The sequence below is a fragment of the Canis lupus genome, chromosome 22 (assembly GCF_011100685.1).
Source record: "Canis lupus familiaris isolate Mischka breed German Shepherd chromosome 22, alternate assembly UU_Cfam_GSD_1.0, whole genome shotgun sequence".
NCBI lineage: Eukaryota > Metazoa > Chordata > Mammalia > Carnivora > Canidae > Canis > Canis lupus.
The window spans coordinates 33,541,698-33,567,957 of record NC_049243.1 but is presented as its reverse complement, the minus strand read 5'-3'; the positions used below and the strand labels follow the sequence as shown (position 1 = coordinate 33,567,957).

Sequence of the window (26,260 nt, the reverse complement as noted above, 5' to 3'; positions counted from 1 at the left end):
ATGATGTAAGCTTGGGAAATAGCACACTGATTTATTTTCAAAGATTTATTTGGGGAAATGCATCAGAAATACAAGCTGCAATTTGTAATAGCACTGTTTAAAAAGCCAAAAATAAAGATTGTTTACATATAATATTAGAAATGAAATACCTACTAGAGACAACAGCTTTCTGTGTTCAAAGAGGACTGCACCAAGTAACTTCATAAACTGATATAAAATCAGCATAAGACAATAGGATATAAAGAAGAACTGAAAACTTGCATGGCTAAAATAAGCCATCCACATAGATAGGTTCTTGATCCTTTACATAAATCTAGTAGGAATATAGATGAGCCAGTAAGAGGAATAGCAACCAGCAAGATCAGATAAATAAATAGCAGGTTGATGGATTCACTTCCAGGTCACCTTCTTGGCTCTATAGACTTATTTACTTGAAATGTAAATATACATGGACTTTTAGCGGAAAGGATCTTCTGGGATGTATAATGATATTTATTTCAGGTAGTGCTTTATGATCACCACACAATTGGTAGATTTATGATCACCACACTGATCACCACCTTCTGCCCTCCAAAACACCATAGTGAGGGAGGCTGGGTGCTCTAATAGGGAGAAATTACATGTTAAGAGAAGTGAAGAAGAGGGGAAAACAGCAATTGCCTGGAAATATCCAACACTTCATTAATTCCTGTCACTGTTGATTGCTTCCCTGTCACCTCATTCAACTTCATAAATTCTGTCCCTAGCACTGCTTAGTACGTAAAAGCTACCCAATAAACATTTTTTGAAAAACTAATCTCTCAAATATACTGCCATTACAATCCCAAAAAAGACTTTTTGAAAATTATGATTATTGATCATCTTTACCAATACAATGAAGGACATAAGGCATTTCTGACCACTGGTCTATGACTTTCCCTGAAAGTTCAATTTTTTATTCTTTTTCCCTTTTAACAAGACCATTTGTAATGATCAGTATATCTTCATTATACTTGATCTTTAACATTCTTAATAAATATCTTATTATTCTCTCTTAGTTTGGGCTGCTTTAACAAAAATACCACAGACCACGTGGCTCATAACCAACAAACATTCACTTTTCATAGTTCTCAAGTGTGGGGATCCAAAATCAAGACATCAGCAGATTCAGTGTCTAGTGAGCACCAGCTTCCTGATTCATAGATGGTCATCTTTTTGCTTGACCTCACATGGTCAAGAGGAAAGAGAGCTTTCTAAGTTGTCTTTTATAAGAGCACTAATCCCACTCAGGACAGTTCCACCCTCATGACTGAATCACCTCCCAAAAGCCTCACATCTTTACACCATGACACTGGGGGTTAGATTTCAACATATGAATTGGGGAGGACACAAATATTCATGCATAGCATCTACCCCTGCCCCCCCCCAAATTCATGTCCCTCTTGAATGCATAATATATTCATTCCATTGCAATAGTCCCCAAAATTATAACTCATTCCAGCATCAACTCTAAAGTCTAAGCCCAAAGTCCAAAATATCATCTAAATCAGATACAGTTTAAGACTTAAAATATAATTCATCCTGGGGTAAATTGCTCTTTAGCAGTAAACCTGTGAAATCAAACAAGTAATATGCTTTCAAAACACAATGGTAGAACAGGTGTAGGACAGACAGTTCCATTCCAAAAGGGTGACTTAGAAAATAAGAAAGGAGTGATGTTATCAAGCAAGTACCAAATCTGACTGGGGAAGTTCCAAGACACTTTAGGCTCAAGAACTATGCTCTTTGACCCACCAGGGCAGGAGGAGTCCTGCTCTTGTGGTTTTGGAGAGCAGGAGTTGACCCATGAGGCTCAGGGCAGCCCTGTCTCCACAGCTAGGCTGGAGTTCTCACCTTGGCTCGCAGGTTGGACCTTCCCCCTAGGCTGGGGCCCCATACCCACAATTCTTATGGGGTAGTGTCAGGTGCCCAGTGGCTCTGATCTGAGTTGCATCCCTTGAAATCTAGATGAAGGCAGCCTAGCAGGCAAACCTGAAGAGATGGCAGTAGGGACACCGCCAAGGCCTGCTGTTGCGAGAGGCCACCTGGCCTGCCAGAGCCATACCTGGGGCACTGGAGTGGAGCCAGCAATGTTTAGTGGGCAGTGTGTGCTGAGGTCCCACATGCATCAATGGCCCCTTCTTTGCATTCTTCAATAGCCCTGAATAATAGCTTCTATTTTCTTTCTTTTTTTTTTAAGATTTATTTATTTTAGAGAATGAGAGAGTGCAGGGGCAGGGGCGAAAGGAGAAGAATAGGAAGAGAATCTCCAGGAGACCCCCTGATAGGCACATCTTATGTGACCATAACCAGAGCTGAAACCAAGAGTTGGACATGAGCCACCCAGGTGCCCCTTTAGCTTCTGTTTTCTATGGATGTGGTTTACTAATCTCTTTATCATATAGTTATTTGACCACACCCTTTAGTACAGCAGGCTTTCTCCTTCTTTACAATAGGATAAGCTGAGAATTCTCCAAATCTTTAAATTCTACTATCCTTTTGGTAAACTATTCCATCTGCGAATCATTTCTCTCTTCTCTTGTTTCATTGTCAAGAGTATCCAGGCCTCTGATGTAACATTTTGCCTAGAAACAGCTCCAGTGCTAAATATCTAATTTCATCACTCACAAGTTCCACCTTCCACAAGACACTAGGACATGAATAAATTCAGCCAAATTCTTTGCCGCTTTATAATGAAAATGGCTCTTCCTCTACTTTCCAATAAGATGTTTCTCAGTTCTTTCTGAGATCTCATCAAGATATCTGTTTTTCTACCAGCATTCTCTTCTGGATTAATCAGGTGTCCTTTAAGGAGACTGAGGCTTCCTTTACAGCTTTCCTCTTTTCTTTCTGAGCTCTTTCCAGAATCACCCTCAATGGTCTGACCAAGGCAATGCAGGTTTTTTCTAGCAGATACCTCAAAACTCTACTAGCCTCTACCCATTGCCCAGTTCCAAAGCTACATCCACATTTTCAGATATCTGTTACAGCAGCACCCCACTCTCTGAGAACCAATTTCTGCTTTAGAATTTGGGGGGAGCACAAATATCCAGTTCACAGCATGCTCATATTCATGATAACACATGTGTAAATCTCTCATTCTTTCTGTTTATTGTAAGTCACCACTGTACATCTAAAAGAGGTGCTTGCGTATCACTCTGCATGGAGAACAACCCTCAATCAAACTTCATGTCTGTGGCCTGGATCATCCTAGTTTAAGAATTACCTAGACTGATTTGTAACTACATAGAAGCTTAGAGATAGAGTATTCAGTCCTTAGGGTTCAGGGCTTTGTGGTGGATTTATCGCATTCATGGTCCAATTGTCACCTCTTTGCAACCTCTCCCATAAGAAGTCTATGTCCTCATTCCTTGAATCTGGGCTAGCTTTGTGACTTATTTGGGCGAATAAAATGTAATAGAAGTGAATAGTGTACTAGTTTGAGCCTTGACCTTAGGAGGCCACGTGACTTGACTTGTCCTCATTCTCACTCCTGCCCTTTTGCCATGAGAAACTGCCCAGGCAAGCCTCCTGGAGGATAACAGATTTGTGGCACCCCAGTGTGTCCGTCAATCCAGCTAATAGCTGGATATATGAATAAGTCCAGTCAAAACCAGGAGAATAGCCCCGCTGAGCCACAGCTAAATTATTGATCCACAGGCCTATAAGCTAAAAAAACAAAAACAAAAACAAAACCACCTTTTTTTTTTTTTATGATGCATGATTATGGCCATAGAAATCTAATACAGTGTTTCACTCGGGCCTTACTTATATCACACCTATATCAGTTTAATGACCTCATTGCTGACCATCCTATATCTGGTCAAGCTTTTATATTTGTTTTCACATATAACTTATAATTCTGATTGAAATATCTGCCAAGTATCTTGTGTTCTCCAGCTGGTCCTTCTGGTCCACTTGAGAATCTGATGCTAAATATTGAAGCAGACACTTTGCCATGAGCAGCCTTATGTGCTCAGTGACTTGGCAAACCCCTAACAAACAATAAGCCTGGAATGTCGAAGAATTCTTAGAAACTTATCAACTTGACCAAACATGGGCAAAATCAAATTCATAACAACCAGGAACTAACAAAATAAAACCATGTGTAATTTTTTTAAATAGTCACATAAATCATTCCAGACCTTGACTAAGACCTGTATTTTTGAATTAATTATTGAAATCCTTGTACTTTAACACTTTAGTGGCCGTTTTATGTTTTCAGATAACAATGATATTTCAAAAATGAATATTTCAAATATCTTTAGTCAGGAAGTTTCAAAACTCACACATCATCCTCTATTTATTCTCTCCAAGGAAAGCACATTTAAAACAAGATGCCTAGCTTTCCTGGTGAAAAGCAAGTTAAATCTTTAAATAGAATTCCAAACTATATTCAGAATATCCAGTAGACCCTCAAGATATATACCCTAAAAATGACATTTATTTTTTTAAAATATTTTATTTATTTATTCATGAGAGACAGAGAGAGAGAGAGGCAGAGACACAGGCAGAGGGAGAAGCAGGCTCCATGCAGGGAGCCTGATGTGGGACTCGATCCCCAGTCCCCAGGAGCAGGCCCTGGGCTGAAGGTAGCGCTAAACTGCTGAGCCACCCAGACTGCCCTAAAAGTGACATTTAGATCAGGGAACTGAAAAGAATTGGCAGGCCTTCCCAGATCAAGAGGACTAAATGAAAGAGAAAATATAGTAATAAAATGAAAATCGTTCTTCCTTCTGGCAATTCTCCAGGACCTCCATTTTAGAGAGCAGGCAGCTGAGTAGTTTAATGCTGAAATCACTCAACTGATTATCCCATTACATATTTGTTAAAATAGGAAAAGCAATTTCGTCCAACAAGGCAGTTTGGGGACTGGTAATCGGCTGGCTTTAGACAATATTGAGGTAGTATGACTGGGACCAGTAGACAGTCTCCAACATTTCATTCTCCCACACTAGCATCATGTCTCATGTCTTTACCCACGTGGAATCAGTAGAAGATTAAGCTGACATTAATGTGCGGCATCTCTTTTTGTGTTTGCCCCATGACTTCTCTTTTCATGGTGTCTTCTCTTACTCTTTGGGGAGTTTTAGAGAAAGCATTCACACTGAAGTATAAGTGACAGATATGTCTGAGCTGATAACCCTTCTTGAATACCTTTGCATTTTCATTTTTTAAGTGGAACCTCTGATTTTGGTGTTTCAGATATCAGTAGAGTATACAAAATTCACACACTCAGCAATTGACCATTTCATTATATTTACTCCCCCACTCAAAACAAACAAACAAAAAAAAAACTGGCTTTGAATGGTCCGATTACAATGACAGCCCTTGTGAGTAAACTCACTTAGGATGCATCTGCCACACGAAAATGCATCTTGAAGAGTGACACTCATTGGTCAGGAAGCCATGAGAGATTATCATTCTTTATTATCTTACCTTTTAGTTTTTCTTCCATATCATCAATTTCTTCCAAATCTGATCCATGACCCTTCATTCTGATACCTTAAATCATTCTGGGTGTTCAAGGTCTTTCTTCACTGACCCCAACAAACATTCCAAGTTCCCCGGGGCTCACTGTCAACTATTTTCTTCTATGATGTCACTGCTTCAACCAACATATTTGCTCCCTTGATGTAAGTATTCTCAGATTTTTTGTTGTTCCACATACCCCAAATGCATGATAGGCAAAGATCTTCCTCTCTATTGATCTAAATCTTCTTTGCTTTCTACACAGTTTAGATCTCACATCTTTTTTTTTAATTAATGGCAACCGAAATCTTAGTGCTTTTAATGTCTGATTGCCCATTTACATTTCTAGTTAACGCTGATATTTAAAAATGAAGTTTCCAAGCTAACTATATTTTTATTCAAGAAATTTTAAAACAGCCTATAACTCTCTGCTTATCTACCCATTCTAGCCCAGAAAAGCACATTGGAATGAGATAGATTTCCTATTGAAAATTGTCACCATTCTGGACCAAGTCTATCTGAAGTGATCTGTCCCTTCTCTGAATTCCTATAGCAATTATTATATAAAAAATTGTTTGATTTACATATTGACTATCTTTGGTATCTTCTCCATACCCTCTTCAACAATTATTTAAATTTAATTTAGCTACATGTATTTAAATCTCATTTACTTAATTACCTCAAGAATTTTTTGAACAGCAGAAAGTATTATTATTTTAATGTTAGCTCTGTAGGGAAATATTCACCTGGTATACAAATCATAAATATTGACTGGATTCACTGTTTTTTAAAACATACCTAAAAGGGATGCCTAGATGGCTCAGCAGCTGAGCATCCACCATGGTCTCAGGGCATGATCCTGGGGTCCTGGGGTCCTGGAGTCCTGGGATGGAGTCCCCCATCAGGTTCCCCGCAAGGAGCCTGCTTCTCCCTCTGCCTGTCTCTGCCTCTCTCTGTGTCTCTCATGAATAAATAAGTAAAATCTTAAAAAAATTACCTAAGATTTTTCTTCTATATGTAACTAAAATAGTGTTTATGTATTATGTCATTAAAAAGAAACATAATTCTTCCTTTTTTATTCATGAGTAAGTGCAAGAAAAAGGACAATAGAAAGATTGTTCAGGAATATAAGAATTATAAACTCTCACAGCTCTTTTCTTATTAAAATTAAGTGTCTCCTAAATTTATTGTTCATGCCTTTTTCATTAAATTGTTTTTAATAAGTTCCTAGTGTAAATCTCTTTTGATTTAAATAAATTTTACTTCAACATTGCTAACAAACATTAATAACAACTTTTAAACTACTACGCAATAATTATTTCTGAAATTTAATCTCTATGGGCTCTTGCTATTTATTGACTGAAAATTTAGCTACATACAGAAAAATGATTCAACATGTGTTCCTAATGGCCAAAAAGCTAGCAGTTTTTCTCCAACTTAAAATGTGAGAAGTGCTCTTTTGCAAGGAAATCTCTTAGACCAAATCTTATTATCAGTAATAAGACACATTCACTTTAAAGTTATGTATCACTCTTTAAAAACCACAATTATTGCCATGGAAAGTGAAATAAAAATAACAGCATCAATAAATGAACTTTTTGCTCAATGATAATGTCAAATTAATCAACATTTAAAAGCAATTCAAGTGTAATGAAAGAAAAAATAGGCACATGATTTCAAATTAATATTCTTTTTCTTCTGGATAATGTAAGTTATTATTATCTCCAAACTTATATCATTTTTTCTTCTAATTGGTCTCATACCACTATTCACAGTATTTTCCACACCTTGATGTTTTTGAATCACATAAAGAAAAAAAACACTATATTTAGTACAGAAGAAATTAATGTAATTATGGGATCCCTATTAAGAGAAAACTAAGCTTTGAATTCTGGCTTAAGTTAATATTTTCCCAAATCATTTTTTCATAATGTTTTAGAATACTCCTTAAAGTAGTTAATCAATTTGCCAAAAGTAGGTTAGTCTCTCCAGAAGACAATAACATAGCAAGGGTTCAAGCTTTTTTGCTTTTCTGACAGGCTGGACTCCCGGTTGCAGTAGTAGTTGGGGATCAGCTGCAGTTAGGGGAATCCCACGTTGCTGAATCCATGGTTGGCCTCAGTATCTGTTATTATACAGCTTCATAATGAGCCCCTAAAGCAAGCACTGGACTGGGTGAGGAAAGAAGTGATTGACATCAACAGGATAATGTTTTCTAACTGATAATTGAGAGACTCCTGGATAGAAGGATCCTTCTGGTGAGTTTTCACCATACTTTGGACCCATAGCAAGAAGTCCATGTATATTTCTCTTCTCCAAGCTAATATGTCACCAATACTCTTGCTTTTTCTTTCTACATCCCTGACTAGTCAATGTAGTCATCAGCTGTGTGAACTGGTGACTGATTGTTCTCTCACCAAGAAACTTTTCCTTTCCCTTCAATACTGCCCCTCAGATGGGCTGTGCAGTAAACTAGTCCTCTGCCATCTGGTGCTAGCAATTTATTTATCATCTTTAAAGCAGATTCCCATTTTGCTTCCAAGTCAATTGTTCATAAGAACACCTGCTCAAGGCCATTCTAGAGGGTCATAAGTAGAGACATAAGAGATCCAGGATCAGCCACCTACTCATGCAGCTTTCTTGTGCTTTCAGAACCTGATAAATCTGGATTTTGTATTTACCATCAATTTGTTGGTGAACTCTTCAGCACACTCAATGCTTGGAAAATATAGGAATTAGTTCATTATAGGAGCTCAGGTTGTAGTTACCTGCCTGTAGTATCTACCTTAGACTAGTAATAAGCTAAGAGGAGTTAACTAAAGAAGACATAGTTTTGCGATAGAACCTTAGTGGCTTCTACCATAGTTTTCTTATTTGGACTGTATGTGCTTTATATAACACATCAGTCTACAAAGATATCACAAGCACCATTGGATCTGTTGCTTCATAAAGGTCAAGCGGAAGAACTTCTTGTACTACAGCCTACATCTGCTGGAATGCCTTCTCTTGGTCTGGCCCCACTATTTGTAAACAGTTTTGTAAGCAGTTCACTTGATAAATATTTCAGAGCCACATATCCACATGTGTTATATATTAATCCAAAATCCAAATAAGTCTACAAACTACTGCATCTTTTCTTTTAGTGTAGGATAGAAAGGTCCTCTAGTAGGCTTTCACTTTGGAGGAGATATCTCAACAAACTCCGGACTACTGTTCTCTCAGAAATTTTAAGTAGCAGATCTCTGAATTTTTTTTCCAATATATCCTTCATTCTCTTTCAAGTTCAGGTATTACTAAAACATTTATTTTACTACTACATGGCCCTAGCAGCATTATTGATATAATGTACAAGTATTATATCCTAAAAGATGATAGGATAATTTAAAAAAACAGACCAAGTGATACCTTAAGGGATGATAAGGTAATAGAAATCCCTGAGGACTAAGTTAGGGCATGGAGCTGGAGATTTACCAAAGATAAAAGTGAAGGTTTACATTTTTCTCTATCAAATGAAAGCAAGTTTCTTCTGGTGAGCTCTGCTACCAGAATAGAGATCTCCCTACCACTACCTCCACCACCCCACCCTCACCAAAAAAAAAAAAAAAAAAAAAGCTATATTGATAGTCACAGAGAAAGCCAACTTCTAGGTATATGTTGCTTTGCCCCACTAAAGAGAATCATGAAATAGCCACTGAGTGGAGTAATGAGATACTTATAAATATTGTAATTCATTATCATTCCTAAGATCTACTTACCTGTCTCCTACACAGATCAAATAGGTAAGTTTAATGGAGATGCCTCAGAAATCATCACTGTGTGGCTAAATTCTCATTTCTGAAAATCCTCCAGTGATGTGGCATTGCTTACCATCTTGTTAGGGGCCAAGATTTACAGGACTCCACTATGGCATTGCCACTCTAGTAGTCTTAAAACTATGTGTGAGGGAAAGATTGGGGAATCTGCCACTTTCTGAATATATCTCATGAAATTATCCACACAGGATCTAAGGAATTAATCATAGTATAGGTTTGGGGATTCATTGAATCCAACATGAAATTATCTGTTTTTGTTTAGATTTTATTTGTATTTATTAACGAGAGACACGGAGAGAGAGGCAGAGACATAAGCAGAGGAAGAAGCAGGCTCCCTGCAGGGAGTCTGCAGGACTCAATCCCAGGACCCCAGGATCATGACCTGAGCTAAAGGCAGACAGACGCTCAACCACTGAGCCACTCAGATGCCCCTGAAATAATCTATAAACAAAATCTATTGATCCTCTGATATCCATCTAACTATGATGTGACTCAAGGATGAAAGCCATGCTTCTACTCAGCAAACCTAGTGGTTTATATTGTTTTAATGGAGATTAAGTAGGATTTCAGTGCCCTGATCATCTATTTTAATTTCAGGACTACATGATCATTTAACTAACACCAAAGATCGCAGAAGGCCTGACCAGCTAATAGAGCAACACCTTGCCTCTATCATATAAGTAATTCTGGTTGGTCTCTATTCTGATGGAATCTCAACATCTACACTAAAATCAGGAAGCCGACTCCCAGCTATATAACACCAAAAAATATCATCCACAGTGCTTTTCAAAGATTCTTGTGTTCTTCTCACCAATTTATATCTAAACTTGAATGAAGGTAATGCCTCCTGGCCCTCTTGGGACAAGTAAACATAAATTGCTCCAACATGCTTATCTCTATTATAATTTTGGATTCCTTCCCCTATGTTATGCAGACAAATTTCTATCATCTCAACTTTATTTAGCATAGACTAGCACTAAGTCCATTTCCTAAAGAGATTTTTTTTTATATCTAAAATTCTTATCCCCTGCAAAACTATCAACTAGTGTAAGACTAGGATACAAAATTCATTAGATATATCTCAGCAGTTTACCTCCATGAAGCCATTTAGAAAATTACTGGAAATATGCTCTACCGAAAGAAAATACAAAGACATATGGCACAAAAAAACAGAAGATCAACATGATAAAGAGGCAGAGAAAATACTTAGGATAATGGTGGAGGTGGAGATCAGTGGAGAATAGTTGTACACCAGGCACAGAGGGTCTTGAGCAGGTCAGCAAGCACCAAGAGAGATTTCTTCAAAATTATGAACATGTCACTTAGACATTTGATATAGACATTTGAGGCTTGAATTAGGAATAAGTATACATAAAACCAAATTTAAAAAAAAAGTTGGAAAGACATTTAACAACTCCTTCTGGGAAAAAAAAAAAAAAAAACAGGCATGGTATATCTTGAGTCTCATCACCTGTGATTAGTGTTTACATAGTCATTTTAATCTAAATCGTGAATACCCATCTAACTCAAATTGTGTTGTAACTATAATAACAGAAATTCAACACAAGAGAGAAAAAGAGAATTGAGGATAATGAGGGACTATAGAGGCAAGCTTCCCTATTTTCCATACTAATAGTTAATACTTAAAAATCACAAGGTTGATAGGTTACAAAATAAGAATTTTCAAGGGACTGGGAAAGAACAGAGTTGAAAGTGGTCATCTGCAGCAGGAAGATAAGCAAGAGTGGCAGAGGACTGGAGTCTATGTATCACAAGCAAACCTTGCAGAATAATTTGGATATTTCAACCATGGGCCTGCATAAACTTGATACAAGTAAACTTGCCTTTGCCTAAGGGGAAAATTATCATAAATAGGTACAATATAGGTATCAAAAATAATTTATGGAGTTCCAGGAAATTTTTAATACATATAATCTTTACAAAAACTACATGAGATAGACATTACTTCTGTGTTATGGATGAGAAAATTGGGACTCAAACAGATTAAATAATCTGCCCAATGATTCTCGTTTAGTCAGTAGTGGATCCAGGAATCACACAAGGAAGCATCGGGTGCCAAAGTCCTTGTTCTTTCTACTATAAATGCACTACCCGCAGTAAAATATCTTTATACAATTGCTAAAGCAGTCTTGGGCTGGGCCTGTAATGAATGGACTCTATAAATGTATTGCAAGGAAAAGAAGTACATCCTAGCAAGAGAAACAATGCAGTGTGTGCTGAGAAAGGCTAAGAACAATCAGCCTAATTGTAATAAAGTCTCACTGCAAAAAGGGAGGACTAATGTTTGTTAGCTTTAATGTGGAGATGGCATTCATTCCAAAGGATTTTTCTCATTAATATCAGGGGGAATAAAGAACACTTTAGCCATTACGCTACTTCCTTTATTTATAAAATTAGATTTTTCTGACAGAGGGACAAACACTCATCCATCTGGAAAAGTCTCTTGTCATAAGAACAGATGTTTAAATGTCCCACAACAAGAAGAAAAGTAAATACAGAGTAAGATCTCTTGCCAAAGCAAATTATTATAACAGGAGCATCAATCTCTCTTGCACAGCCAGGAGACTGTCTGCTTAACTAGGTTACAGGCATAGACAGAGGCCTCTTCTGCCAAAGTGAGCCCATTTCCATGTAGTAGATCCATCTTCAAAACAAAACCACAAGTAAAAACAAACACTTCTATCTTCTTCTATGGAAGTTCTAATCAAACAGTAACCTAAAATTGTTCATAAAAGCTATTGGTTGAATCTTGATCAAAACATTCTTGTCAGGTTTATCTTGAGGTTTATGAAATAATACAACTATTTGAGTTCTTTCCAATAAACACTTATAGTCTAAGAACTTCTTAAAAGGCTATTTCTCAAGTCTCTTCGACCTTCTCTGGACTCTGTGACATCATTTTCGTGAATAGGAATGTTATATAATTGTGGGTTTAGACTGAATTGTTTTGGATAATGTTCTCTATGGACATACATTATGAAAACAGTACTTACATTTGTTCATATAATTATCACATAAAGCATTCAGCTGTTAACTTAGTGGGTGTCAAAGCAAATTGCAGGGATGGGATAGAACTGCAGATGTCCCGCCAATTATTCTAAGTACTATTATAATAAAAATCGAATGACTTGGATGGTTAGGTTAATAACATACTAAGAAAAAACATTTGACTTTTAAAAGAGTTTGAAGTTATATTGCACTTTCGTGCAATACTGTGCTAATCTAACAAAGACTCTGTCTTATAGTCTCAGATCCTGACTTGGCATGCTGAATGAGAACATATTATTCAAAGTTTTTGCCTATGGCCAAGCTTTAAAGAAGGTAATTATGATTCCAGATATTTGAGTAGACAAGAGGCTCAGTTGTTTACATATTGGACACAATAGGTGAGCTGTTACCTGGATTTGAAATAGAAATCACAAATAGAAAAGAAAATTATATTGGCTAACTTTTTTAAAAAAAAAATCATAATTCTATCAAGGTATATGTAGAATTGGAACTTATCCTAAAATACCTACATGATAGGAGCATATTTGTAAATTATGTGTTTCTAATAAAGGCTTGCTAGCTATGAACTGCTCTTCTGCAATCCTGTTCATCTCACAATTTCTCATATACGTGGTGGAGACTAAATTCTGAATGCCAGGATCACTCAAAGCTTCAGCAGAAATGAAACCTAAATGTGCCCTAAGAGACATATTGCAGCCCTGTAGTAGAACTGGGTCAAGATCTCACAGCCTCCCTTTCACTTATTTCAGAGATCAAAACAAATAACTCTAGGATTGTGGGCGGAATCTTGTATTCATGTCTCCGAGCTGATAAAATCACCTCTGACTCATATAGACATTCAAGGCTAAATTTTTAATTTTCCACACCCATACATGCATAACTCTCATTAGATTCCCCAGAGATTCTATTAGTCAGGCTCTTTAAGATCACAAGGAACAGAGGTATGGCAAGTTTATTCTGACTGATGTGAGTTTTTGTAAGAAAACACCCAAAAATAGGTAAGCAAAAAAAAAAAAATCATCTCTGCAGGGGTGCCTGGGTGGCTTAGTTGGTTAAGCATCTGCCTTTGTCTCTGGTCATGATCTCAGGGTCCTGGGATCCAGCCCGTTGGGATCTCTGCTCAGTGGGGAGCCTACTTCTCCCTCTCCTTATATAGCTCCCCCTGCATGTGCTTGCTCTCTCTGTCAAATAAATAAATACAATCTGAAGAAGAAGAAGAAGAAGAAGAAGAAGAAGAAGAAGAAGAAGAAGAAGAAGAAGAAGAAGAAGAAGAAGAAGAAAGAAGGAGAAGAAGGAGAAGAAGGAGAAGAAGAAAGAGAAGAATCACCTCTATAGCAGTCAGATGGACTTCTGCCTCTCTGGGTCTCTTCAAGTTTCTAAGCAATCTACTGTCTGATTAATGTATTTCAAAGTTCTTTGAAAGAAATGACCCAATTGGGGTCAGTTAGGCAGAGCTATTGAAGAATATCCCTAAAAGACAGAGTTCTTAGACCAGGGCACCTTCTAGATCACCAAGTTCCCAGGTGCCCAGCCTGTAACTGGCTGCCAGTTGACAATCAATAAGAAAGGAACAAGGTTGTAGCCAGGCTACTAAAAAGGGGCTGTGGATACTCACCTGGAGTGACATGGAATCCAAAGCAGTTTAAAGCCAGGCTCTGTTTTCAGATTGTCTGCATTAAATCCTGAATTTGCTATTCCAAGCCCACACAGCCCGTTGAAGGGATTTGATCTTCCTAAGCCTCAGTTTCCTTATCTGTAACATAAGTAGATTAGTATTACATCTCATAGTGATCGTATGATTAAATGACCTAATCCATGTTAAGAATCACGCAGAGATATCAGATAATTTAATAGTTTAGAAAAAGCCATTAAATCATCCATAACTTAATCATTTGACTATCCATTTGCATGCACTAAAAATCTTAAGGGGCCACCATATACACATGTATATTTCAGAAAACACTGCATGTGAGAGCCTCGGAACCCTGCCTTGAATCCTTTTGTAATGCCAAAATATTCTCCTGTTTGAAGATGGTTTTGTTTTTCGATTCTATGTGGACTTTCTGTATGTTGGATTTGCCAAAAATAGGGGCCTGTTACAATAAATCTAGATGGTTCATGGATTTATGAACAAATGCTTTTTTAAAGTAATATAAAACAAACCTAGCTAAGGTATATTCATACCTTGTTCCTGACATACAAAATCATATTTACATGTACCATTATTGTTTAAGGACTCTTTCCTTTAAGGAGTCAGAAACAAACAATAAGAGGCCCAGTGCCCATGAGAGAGGCTGTTCAACTCTTGCGCTCACGCAGCTTTACAAATGTATGGAACAAAATGGACACACATGGTCTTGGTTTCAGCTTGATCTAGGCATTAATTCCTACCTGTTAGCCCTATGACTTTAGGGAAATTAGTCAATCTCTCAGAGTCTCAGTTTCCTCAGACCAATTAAATCATATTCTTGGGGGTGGGCCCAGGTACTATACTTCTAAACTCCCAGGTGCTTCTGATGTGAAGTCAAGTTTAAAAGCCCACACTCTAAAAGTAGCAGTTCCCAGACTATAGCAGGCATCATAGTCAAACTGCTAAATCCCACCTCCAGAGTTTCTGACTGATCTGAGGTCGGGCATGGGATTTGCACTTCCAGCAAGTTCCAGGTAACAGTAGTGCTGCTAGCCCAGGGACCAGGCTTTCCAAACTGTTCCTCTGAACGCATCTGCTTGTTTCCCCTTGCATGGCATCAGTGAATTGAACCTGTGAGTGCCTAGAAACATTTTGCTCTCTCATCTCCTATTTTTTCTTTCATTCCCAATCCTTCCCAACCACTGACAGTATTAACATTCTTTGTCTATGTCCGTTAGATATTCTTTATTATTATTTTTAATCAAAGCTCCAAAACCAGAATGTTGCACAGTATTTGTCTATAACTCCATTGTTTTCCCCAATCTCCCAATTGCCCTAAGGGCAAAAACATGCCCTATTCTTATGGATATCCGCTGGCTTTGAGCAAAATGCCTGGCACATAATAGGAGCATAATAAACACTGTTGAATACAAATAGTCCAGAGGCCAAAAAATACTTATCTAACACCTCCTATCTATCAGATCTGTTTCTCTGAAAAAGATTAACTTGAATCAATGAGGATGTAAACATAATCACCATTTATCAGGACCTTTCAGTTATTTTAAGAAATGTAACCAGTGTTTTGCTTGGTAAGAAGAGGCACATGTTTTTATAGCCTTCTTCCTGCTAACATTTTTTCACACCTCTGTTCCTCAGTCTGACCATGCTTCTTTCCATCAGCCTACTCAGGTTAAGCTTGCTACCCACAACCCCCACCCTCCCCCAAGCACTTACCACACTGTGACAAAAACATACCAGATTTTCCAGACAGGGGTTTCTTACTTTTTAAACAATATTAAAATAGAAGGCATCAACATGGAAGTTAACCCTGTTCAGATCTGCAGTCTAGGTAAGTAAACAGGATGGAAACTAGACCAGAAACGTTTGAATTAGCCTCAGTGGTTACCACTGAGGTAATTGGCACAATGTCTGCGGAGTGGGTCTACTTAATAAGGTGGAGACCAAGACTGTGCCTGTTATCCTTTAACCTCAGGGTCTGTTTATAATTTGTTATTCATTAAACAGCTAATTCTTTACCAGGAGGCTAAAAACTAGCTATCTTTGCCATGATATAGTATCCGAAGTCCTGCTGTTGCTTGTCCTGCCCTTTCTTTAGCAGATGTTATTACAAGGAGGCTCAAAGAACAAAAGCACAGAAGGGGAGGAAGAGGATGAACACTGTAACACTAAATGTGCCAAGGCCTAGTGAAAGCTCTGGAAACAATCTTTAGTGAAACGGGGTCTTGGTCACTGGGTCCCAACAGGGAATGGAAGAAGATTGCTTTGTTTGTTTGCTTATATTTGTGTGTGTGTGTGTGTGTGTGTGTGTGTGTGTGTGTGGAGCCAGAGGTGATTGTATTGATATTGCTATCAATATCAAAAGTATTGTGATGATCAGGGAAAATGAAACGCCAGAATTGTCTGGAGGAAAATGCTGAGATCTTTTACTCCAGAACACAAGAGACTCAGGAAAATGTCAGAAATGAGAAAGTGCCTGAAATGAAATGGTTGGAAAAGCAAACCACCAAACAAATCTGTTAGCATAGCAGCCTAGTCCTGAGAACAAAAATTACAGAAAAAATTACAGACTCCTCCTTCTTTTTAAATGTAAGGAAAGAATATGAGTTTGCCTATGTAAAGAAACTGTTTGAAACCTTGCCTATTAAAATTTCCTGGAAGAGTTATACACTTATAATTCTCTTACTATTTTACTGTCTTCTTCACAAATCCTGTCTCCGAATCCCTAGGCATATTCCCCTAATCCCAACAATACCCCCATCACTTGACAAGTATTTTCTGCATGCATACTATGCTTAAAACTCTATAGTGACTAAAGAAATATGCGCACACACACACACAATAAATTCAGTCTCTGTTCTCACACGACTTAGAGATTCCAGAAAACTTGACTTAAAAAAAAAAACATTTAAAAAATAAATTTTAAAAACAATTTTTAAAGATGAGACCAGGGATCCCTGGGTGGCGCAGCGGTTTAGCGCCTGCCTTTGGCCCAGGGCGCGATCCTGGAGACCCAGGATCGAATCCCACATCGGGCTCCCGGTGCATGGAGCCTGCTTCTCCCTCTGCCTATGTCTCTGCCTCTCTCTCTCTCTCTCTCTCTCTCTGTGTGACTATCATAAATAAATAAAAAATTAAAAAAAAAAGATTTAAAAAAAAAATAAAGATGAGACCATCTTTATCATATTTTAAGAATTACATTAAAAACAGACAACAGAGGCTAGGCAAGTCTCTAAATGATGGCCTCTGAATACTGAGAGAATAGCAGAGATGTAGAAAGACAGTTCCTCTGTGATGAGTAAATATTGCTTCACAAGGAAGCATCCCCGATTCAGCATCCTCACCACTATATAATCTCTGAAAGAGAGTTACTAACATCAGTGAAGCCAGTAGGAGCAAAAACCTAAATTATTACTGTAGAGCCATAAAGAGACTTATGGGGAGTAGATCTACCTGTGTTTCCTTGTTTTCATATTGGGTATCAGGATACAAAATTGGAGAATTATTGCTAAGAAATTGTTAAAAATATGGTATTCATACTTCATTGTATTGCAGAAAGTGGGAATAATTCCCCCCTCACATAAAACAATCACTCTCCTCTTTTTAAGTCCAAGTTTGAACAATGCAATGTACACTATCATCACTAATTGCAAATTTGTTATCACCAAAAAAAAATGTTGCAATAAAGGCAACTTTCTGCTCATCAGAAATTATCTGCCATGTGGCTTTTTGTAGAGTTGTGTTCTTCTATCAAACCATTTAATCCACTTCCATTCCCCTCTGAAAATGGGTTCTGCAAATTTTTGCTTTATTTTCAGGGAATATATGTCTAACCTTGATTATCATGCTATGTTCCTTGAGTCCAGAAAAATATTTTAATACAGCCAAAGATTAGTGTGTAGCAGCCTAGCCCACCGCATATTGGAATAGATTGTACTATACATAGCAAGTAGTCAAGAGTGGTGTTATTGAAACAGAGCAAAAATTTTCCCCTTGTTATTTTGGGATATTTCAAAAACGTGCCTCTGAGCTCTAGCATGGGGCTTGATTAATGCATGATTTCCTCTTTAAAATTAGAAACAGGAATCGAGAATGAAGCTTAATAATTTTCATTTGCTCTTCTTTTCCAAGCATTCTAATTAAGGCCTGGTTCCCAGACCTGATTAAGCAGCTCCTACATCTGACTGCAGTTTTTAGTTATCCCTGCAAGGCAGGAACTCAAGCTTATTTTGAGTGAATGGGAACAATCTGGGAAGGAACAATGAGGTGGGATATGCTGTGAAAGGTTGGGGGTGGGGGCTGTTTGGTTTTGGTTTGGTTTTGGTTTTGCTCTTGTATTAGAGTTTGCCATGTCCGTTGCAGAGTGCAACAACACAATTGAACAAATGTCAGAAACATCATTCTAAGTAAAGCACCGTTTCTCTAGGACTCAGAGCATTCTGTCAAGAATATTCTAGTTTCCTTTGAATTCCTTGAGTGCAGTGGTACAAGAGCAGTATGTACTTTTATATTTTATCTTAAGAAAATGTAAAAGATATATGTGCTATCACTATTCAATGTTCTTAATCTCTTGGGTTCACTGTAATCACAAAATAAATTTGACGTAGATATTTTATGGCTTTCATGGAGGAAAAAAAAAAAAAAAAGGAATAAAAAAACAGTCATTGTCATGGCTCCTGGCTGGCTCAGTCAGTACGGCATGCAACTCTTGATGTCAGGGCTGTAAGCTCAAGCCCCATGTTGTAAAGTTTACTTAAAAAAATAAAATTTTAGGCAGCCCCGGTGGTGCAGCAGTTTAGCGCCGCCTGAACCCCGGGTGTGATCCGGGATCCTTGAGACCCCGGATCGAGTCCCACGTTGGGCTCCCTGCATGGAGCCTGCTTCTCTCTCTGCCTGTGTCTCTGCCTCTCTCTCTCTCTCTCTCTCTCTCTCTGAACTAAAAAAAAAAAAAAAAAAAAAAAAAAAAAGACTACAATTTAAAAAAATAAATAAAATAAAATCTAAAAAAAAAAAAAACACAAAACAGTAATTGTCAAACATGAATTCTCTCAAAACTGTCTTTCTAATAGAAGATAATGGCCCTGAATTACTTCAGAATGTTAGTTTTTTAAATATTGAAAAGTTGCACTGTAATATAGCCAGTGGCCATTAAATGTTTCTGGCTAATATTTAGAGAATATATACCTAAATTGTTCCTGGTATCGAAGGGGTAAAAGTCGAAACTTCTCTTATGCAAATCATATAATCATGTATGAGTAGTCAACTATATAGATGTCCTCCTCACCCTCATTTTTTAAATGATTTTTTAGTTACCACAGCAGAGCCAGGCCATGAGTGGAGTCCAAATCTGAGACACAGAGAGCTAGACTTTGCTTATACATTCTTGATCTATAGCTCATCTCTGCACTTCTACTCTCTACAATCTACCTTTCTCCCTCCTAACTCAAATAACCTACTTGTCTCATCTTTGCAGGATAAAGTGAACTCATCCCAACCAGTCACTAAAATTGCAGATCCAATGTTTTAAAGAGTCCCTTCTGTGCCATCCCCATTGCCAAGAGTCCCTATCAGACCAATATCCCCTTAGGTTGTATTACCTCAATTGTTCTCAGTGTTCTTTCTCTCCACGTCCACCTGGACACTGAGAACACAAAGAACACTGAGAACAATTGAGGTAATACAAAAATGTATAGACTACATTTTGAAAAACAAAGATTTAGACAACTGTTCTCTTTTGTCATTGAAGCACTAGCCTCTGGCTAGGGCTTATTGAAGGATCAGAAAAGAGAATTATATACAATAAAATATCTCATATCTGATTGAATCAAGAACATGGCAAATTTTAAGTTATCTTCAAAAGTTATATAGTAGTGCATTATTGCCTGATAACTGCATACATGTAAGCCACAAAATTATCTATATCCAATGGAAGGAAGGAAGGAAGGAAGGAAGGAAGGAAGGAAGGAAGGAAGGAAAAAAGGAAAGAAAGAAAGCCCAATACTAACAATTGAAACTTCTAAAATAATTGTCCAATATATTTATAAGCTACATTAAACCCAGATACTACTGCAAATAACATTACCAAACTTTGTCTGAATACTGTACTTCTGTCCTGGGCATCAAGCATTTATTTGCTTTTGCTCAGTCACTGCCTTCTCAGCTGCAGTGATCCATGAGCTGGATTCTCTCCATTTGCTCCACTACCCAGAGTCCAAAACCCTTTAGCTAATGGCACTTCTTACCTCTTTAAATACCTGCAATCACTGGGAAAACTAAAATTATGCTTTTCAAAAAATCCTATAGGGCCAATGTTATAGAGTTATATGCTTTTATTTAAAGCACTCTTTTGTTTTAAGAGGTCCATGATTTCTACTTTGTTTCCTAAATTCAGTACTGACAGAAATTAATAACCCAAAAGAACAATCTTTGACATAGCACAGGAACAGCTCTTAATTACACTGGCTAGAAAAGTGGTGGAAAGTAAAACTAATCAAGCTGCCTGTTGTTTCAAATACAAAATTATTAAATACATAGTTTCAGTATTTTTTACTGAGTTCATATTCGTGATAAAAGTTTGAATCCTATGCTCATTCATCTGGGCTGCCAACATCCATCCAGACTGAGGATGACCTGGAAATTTGGTGGTCATGTGAGCCATGGTCATGGCCCCATCAACAAACACTGGAAGCACCCAGGAGGCCTGGGTGATGCTGGTGGCAGGCATCACCACAGGATCAACCTGGACAGATATCACCCAGCTTACTTTGGAAAAGTTGATATGAGACCTTACCACTCAAAGAGTTTCTGCCCAACTGTCAACCTTGATAAACTGTGGACTTTAGTAAGTAAGCAGACACGGGTCAATGCTGCCAAAAACAAGACTGGACCTGCTCCTATCCTTGATGTGGTGCAATTGGGGTACTACAAAGTTTTGGGAAAAGGAAAGCTCCCAAAAAAGCCTGTCATCATGAAGGTCAAATTCTTCAGTAGACAGGCTGAGGAAAAAAATTAAGGATATAGGGTGAGGTCTGCATCCTAGAAGCTTGAAACCATGTGGATGGAAGTTCATTAAATGCTAGCAAGTGCTTTCAAAAAAGAAGAAGAAGAGAAGAAGAAGAAGAAGAAAGAAGAAAGAAGAAAGAAGAAAGAAGAAAGAAGAAAGAAGAAGAATTATCTTAACTCTGGGCCACCTAAGAAAGTGTTTATTTTATGGAAGATGGATTGGGCATTTCAGTAGGTCTTCCACAACTATAGCTCAGTTTTTATACAATGGAAAATTATATAAATTTGATAAAGTAAGAATTTTCAAATAATGGGTACTAATTTTTTCCATGTGTACTATTGCATTTTTTAATAGACTGTAAAGTTGTAAGCACCATCTGTTAGTTTTATAATAGATCCTCCTCAACCTCCAGGTAACTTGAATGCCATGTTACTTAATCCATGAGTGGACATGTCATTCCACAAGCTAATCAAAGACCTTACCTGAAATTGACATATGAACTTGAGAAGTTCTATTTCTACCAGGTTTGCTAATCTGAGAGAATGTGAATCTGGGCTTTACAGTACCCCAATACTTCCTGCCACTTAGAAAGAGTGTATGAATTCAAATGTGTGTGCTCATATGAGGCAGAAGAGAAGAACAGAGAATGGGAAGGAGAATAACAGAATAGGTTGGGAGGTGAGAGGAGAGGAAAAGAGATTTGCCAGTACTGAGCTTTAGTCCCAACCAGTAGGGTCCTAATCCCTGAAACTCACCTTTTGATCATGTGAACTACCCCCAGCATCCTTTCCAAACTTAAAATACAATGAACTCCCTTATTTTGGTTAATCTGGTTTAAATCAAAGAGATATGATTAATACACCACATCAATATATGACATGTTCAGTTCATTACTGTGGGTGGGGGTTGTTTATTAAATTGCTATTTTTTTCACCTGTTGCATTCTGTTTGGGAGCACAGCACTGTGTGTTTGGATACCCATCCTTTCTAGTTCTTCTCTAAAGGGTAATAAGTACACAATTTTATGGATATAGTATCTTCCAGTTGAGAAAAATAAAGCTGGAATATTTTGGGGGCAACTGGGTGGCTCACATTGCGATCATGGGGAACCGGGATCAAGTCCCACAGTGGGCTCCCCACAGGAAGCCTGCTTCTTCCTCTGCCTATGTCTCTACCTCTCTCCATGTGTCTCTCATGAATAAATTAATAAAATCTTTTTAAAAAAAACTAGAATATCTTCAAAATATATAACAAAGATATAATTATTTTTCTGACTCTTTCTTTCATACTGGATTCCAAAGCCAAGAGAAGAAAAGCTATCCTCCTTTTCTTCTTCCAGTTACTCCAGCTGACAAGGTTTTGCCTGTATGGGACCCACAGCAGTTAACAAGTCAATATATTTGTGTGCCAAAAAACACGCAAAGGTAGAGTCTTACCCAAGGTCACATAGAGCCCAACAAATCTATCCTGGAGACAATCTGGAAAATATACTTGTCAATTTTTCTGAGTCTTCCTGATGAAAGCCATAAACTCAGAGTAAACAAGGATTCCCCAAATTGCTACACCTGAAGTGGCTGCAAAATTTAAGCCTATTTCCTTTTTGAAGAACGTGGCCTAACATAGACTCTGGGAGCAAAATCAGACTCCCTGAATAAATAGAGGAGAAGCAGTGGAGAACAGTGGGGTCCTTAACCCAAGAAATTGAAACTCTTGTTGGAAAAGCAAGCCTACTCTCATGAGAAAAGTTTGTTGTTGTTGTTGTTGTTGTTGTTGTTGTTTTTAAAACCATGGTAGTTGTCCCTAAAACATGTCTCCAAAATATGAATCAGATTATCTCTCTCAGCTTTCCCTGAGAAGCACAGGGTAATGAATTTAAAGTACCCTCCCATGGCACCTCTCTTCCTAGCAACTCCACAAACTTGGGCCAGTCTCAATAGATGGAGTCATGTCTGCACATCTTTATCCTCATTCTCCCTGAGAGAGAAGCTTTTCATCGAATCAGTCAAGGAGAGGAAAGAGTTGAGGCAGTGGAATTTTGCTGGCACAGACATCATGGTGTTTGTTTCTCCTCAAGAGCAGAGGCCCCGTCATTACAGCTCCCATGACTGCATTTCGCTCCCCCATCATGCCAGTTCTCTCCTTACCTCTCTCCACCACCTTGTCCTGCACCACACAGCCACCTTCTCAGGTTAACCACAATCCTGCCTTCTGGAGTTGTCCTCCTTTGCTACAGTGAGAGGAGCTTTCTAAAACGCTTTAGGATTTTTTCCATCAAAGGAAGACAGTAAAAGACTGTTCTAATGTTTCACAAAAGACTCCCTCCTCCATTGTGCAGCAAATGTATACTTCAATCTCCACTGAGAGAATAGTATATTGTGATCCTTTTGTGTAGGGGCCCTTTACCTCTGCCCATTGGTAGCTGTGTGGCCTTAATATCTCTATGCCTCCATTTTCTCATATGTAAACTGAGAAAGCAGAAATACCACCAACAAGTAGTTATGATGACAATTAAATGAATCCATATATGTCAAGTTTAAACATGGCTTGTCACATAGGAAGTGGTCTCTCAGTGCACCTCTCACTAGGGCTTCCTGCACTCTCCTGGTCACTGCTCTCTCTACTCTGCGCTCAGCACTTACTCCTTCTACACACACCAATGGGAGTTAAAATCCTTAGCTTGTCATTTCAATGGAAACTTACTATTTAACAGCTTAATGCCATTTTGGGAATTTGTGTTTGTTACAAAAACAAAATAAGATAAAAATTGACATAGTTAAGAACTTCATCGTATCACAGATTTCAGTCCAGAATTTGGAAGGAAACTTTTAGTAATTTTCAAGTTGATATGATTAATACAATGTCAAAGTTTAATTTTTCTGAGTAAAAGAGGAAGGAGAGAAACAAGGAAGGAGAGAGGGAGGAAAGGAAGGAGGAGGAGGGCAGGGGAGGGGAGTAAGAGGGAGGGCAGGGGAGGGGAAGGGAGGAAGAGGGAGGGAAGAGGAGGTGTAGGGAGGGGAGGAGAGAGGAGGGAAGGAGGCAGTAAAACCACTCTAAGGAAAATCATGAAACTACATCAAAATTCACTGTAAAACAATCCCATTTCATATCCTATTAAACTCCATAGGAAATGACATTTGCTACAGTAAGAAAAACAGATGGTGGAAAGAGAGAGGAAAATAAAATTCTTTGAAAACCGAGAATGAAAATGCCACTGCTAACACTTTGGGTCCCTCTGACGTGTTCATATACCAACTTATAGCCTCCAAGACAGTCACTTTCTTCATCATATGCATGCTTTCCAGCCTAAAATAGTCCCACGGGGCTTCTAAAGAAAGACGTGTGTGGTGTTGGGGATGTGTGTTTGTGTGAGGCTGCGAGTGAGTTTGTGAGTGGGGCCAGGACAGGGAACAGTGGGGGTCATTCAAGCCCACTAGACAGGCAACCCCAATCCGGGACGCTTTGCCAGCAGCAGAGTGATTCATCCGCCTCTCAGGCACAAGTACATCAAGCCCTCTGTTTTGCTCTTAGTTTCACATTTGTCCTCTTTAAACCAATGAGTCATAAGTTGGAAATATGTATGAAATAAGCAAGAAGAATATGTCACTGAGTTATTTCTGGTCGTTCAATATACACATCCTAGGACATCGTGCATTTGAAAGGCAAATTTTTTAATGTGAGAGGTTTATACAAAGGAAACAGAATTGGTTCTGTAAGAAAAAAGGTCAGGTGCAAGAAGAAATGGAGCCTGGTAAAACAATTAAGTTTAGGTGAGAAGAATCAAATAGTTTCTTCATGTTCTTAAAAGGATAATTTTCTTCAGAGGAAATTGCATAAATTCTTAGTCCCTCGAATTAGCAGAGAAATAGCCTTGCCAAAGTTCAGTGCTGGGAAACAAATGACATTTGGTTTGTTGTGAAGCTGTCTCACCTCTCCACAGCAAAAAAATGAGCCTGATTTGCAAACAGAATTCTTCTTTTATTGCCTTCCCAGCAAAATCTAATTACCTGGGAAACCAGAGGATTAAGTAATTGAGTTTTATCATGAGAAAATGGAAACCGGAAAGCAGCCATATAGAATGCCTAGCGTAGTAATACCAATGCAGGACCTTTTCACTTACCCACTTGGTCAGCAGTTCCCTGTTGGGCCTATGCCACATGCCAGGTTGTAAGCACCCTAGGCACTGAGGACTTAGTGCACAGGCGGATGCTGCCCATTTCCCTGTGGGACTTAGGTTCCATAGGTCAAGGTATTTAGCAAATTGTCATAGGAATAATATTTGTGACAGTCAGTGGTAAGAAGAGCAATCAAGGTGGGGGCCTTGCCTGTCTGGGTTTGGGGGGGGAAATATGTGATTGAGATGTGAAGATTTGAAATTGAGTCAAAATCAAGGAGTTGAAGGATGAGAAGATGCTGGCAAGAACATTCCAAGCAAAGAGAATATCATTGTCAGTCGCCATAGCTGGAAGGAATGGGGTTTCTATGAAACTGGGAGAGGAGTGGTAATGAGAATATGAAAAGGGAGAAATAGAGACACAAGTGTATGAGGCTGGAGAAGAATGGAGGTCACATGTGAAAAGCCTGCCAGGCCATGCTAAGGGCTGTGGACTCTTTCCAAAGATAATTACAAGTTACTGGAAGCAGGGGAGTGACACAATCAGATGTGCAGTTTTAAAGATAACAAGCTTTTATGGAAGCAATTTGGTGGGGAGATAAGGAGGGAAAAGAGAAAAAAAATGTTTAGGGGCTATTGTATGCCAACATCTTGATCCAAGATGATGGTTATGGAGACAGGAAATGTAAAAAAGATTGTGATAAAGTGAGAAGGTTCTGTCAATGAGATAGTGACTGTCTTCATGCCTGTGTAATACAGAGCTGGATGAGAGAGAAGAGGAAGAGAGAGGTGGGGTCTATGAACCCTCCTCTGTGAAGTAAAGAAAAGGCTTCTGGGGGTGCCCGACTGGCTAAGTCAGATGAGCTTGTGACTCTTGATCTCGGGGTTGTGAGTCCAAGCCCCATGTTGGATGTAGAGATTATTTAAAAATAAACAAATAAACTTTTAAAAAGATTTTTAAAAATACTTTTTTTCTGGATCACATACATACTTATACACTTGTACTAGTTTTCCTACTCTTTTTGTTCCCTTTCCCCCACTATTTTATGTGCAAGGTGGAATCTCTGGTTGGGGTCATGGCGAAACTGAGGGAGGAATGGATATTACTCAGGGAGTGTGGCCTGTGCTAGATATAGTAGCTGATAAGATTTGGGTTGTTTCCATTT

General features: G+C 38.3%; 1 long non-coding RNA gene across 1 annotated transcript in view; it reads right to left on the bottom strand.

The window, feature by feature from the left end:
- The window catches only part of LOC111091754, a 42,311-nt gene extending 36,723 nt beyond the window's left edge, over nucleotides 1-5,588 (bottom strand). The window contains exon 1 of the long non-coding RNA XR_005376051.1: nucleotides 5,458-5,588. This is a non-coding gene — a long non-coding RNA (uncharacterized LOC111091754). The remainder of the gene's footprint in view (nucleotides 1-5,457) is intronic.
- Between the last annotated feature and the right edge of the window lie 20,672 nt (nucleotides 5,589-26,260).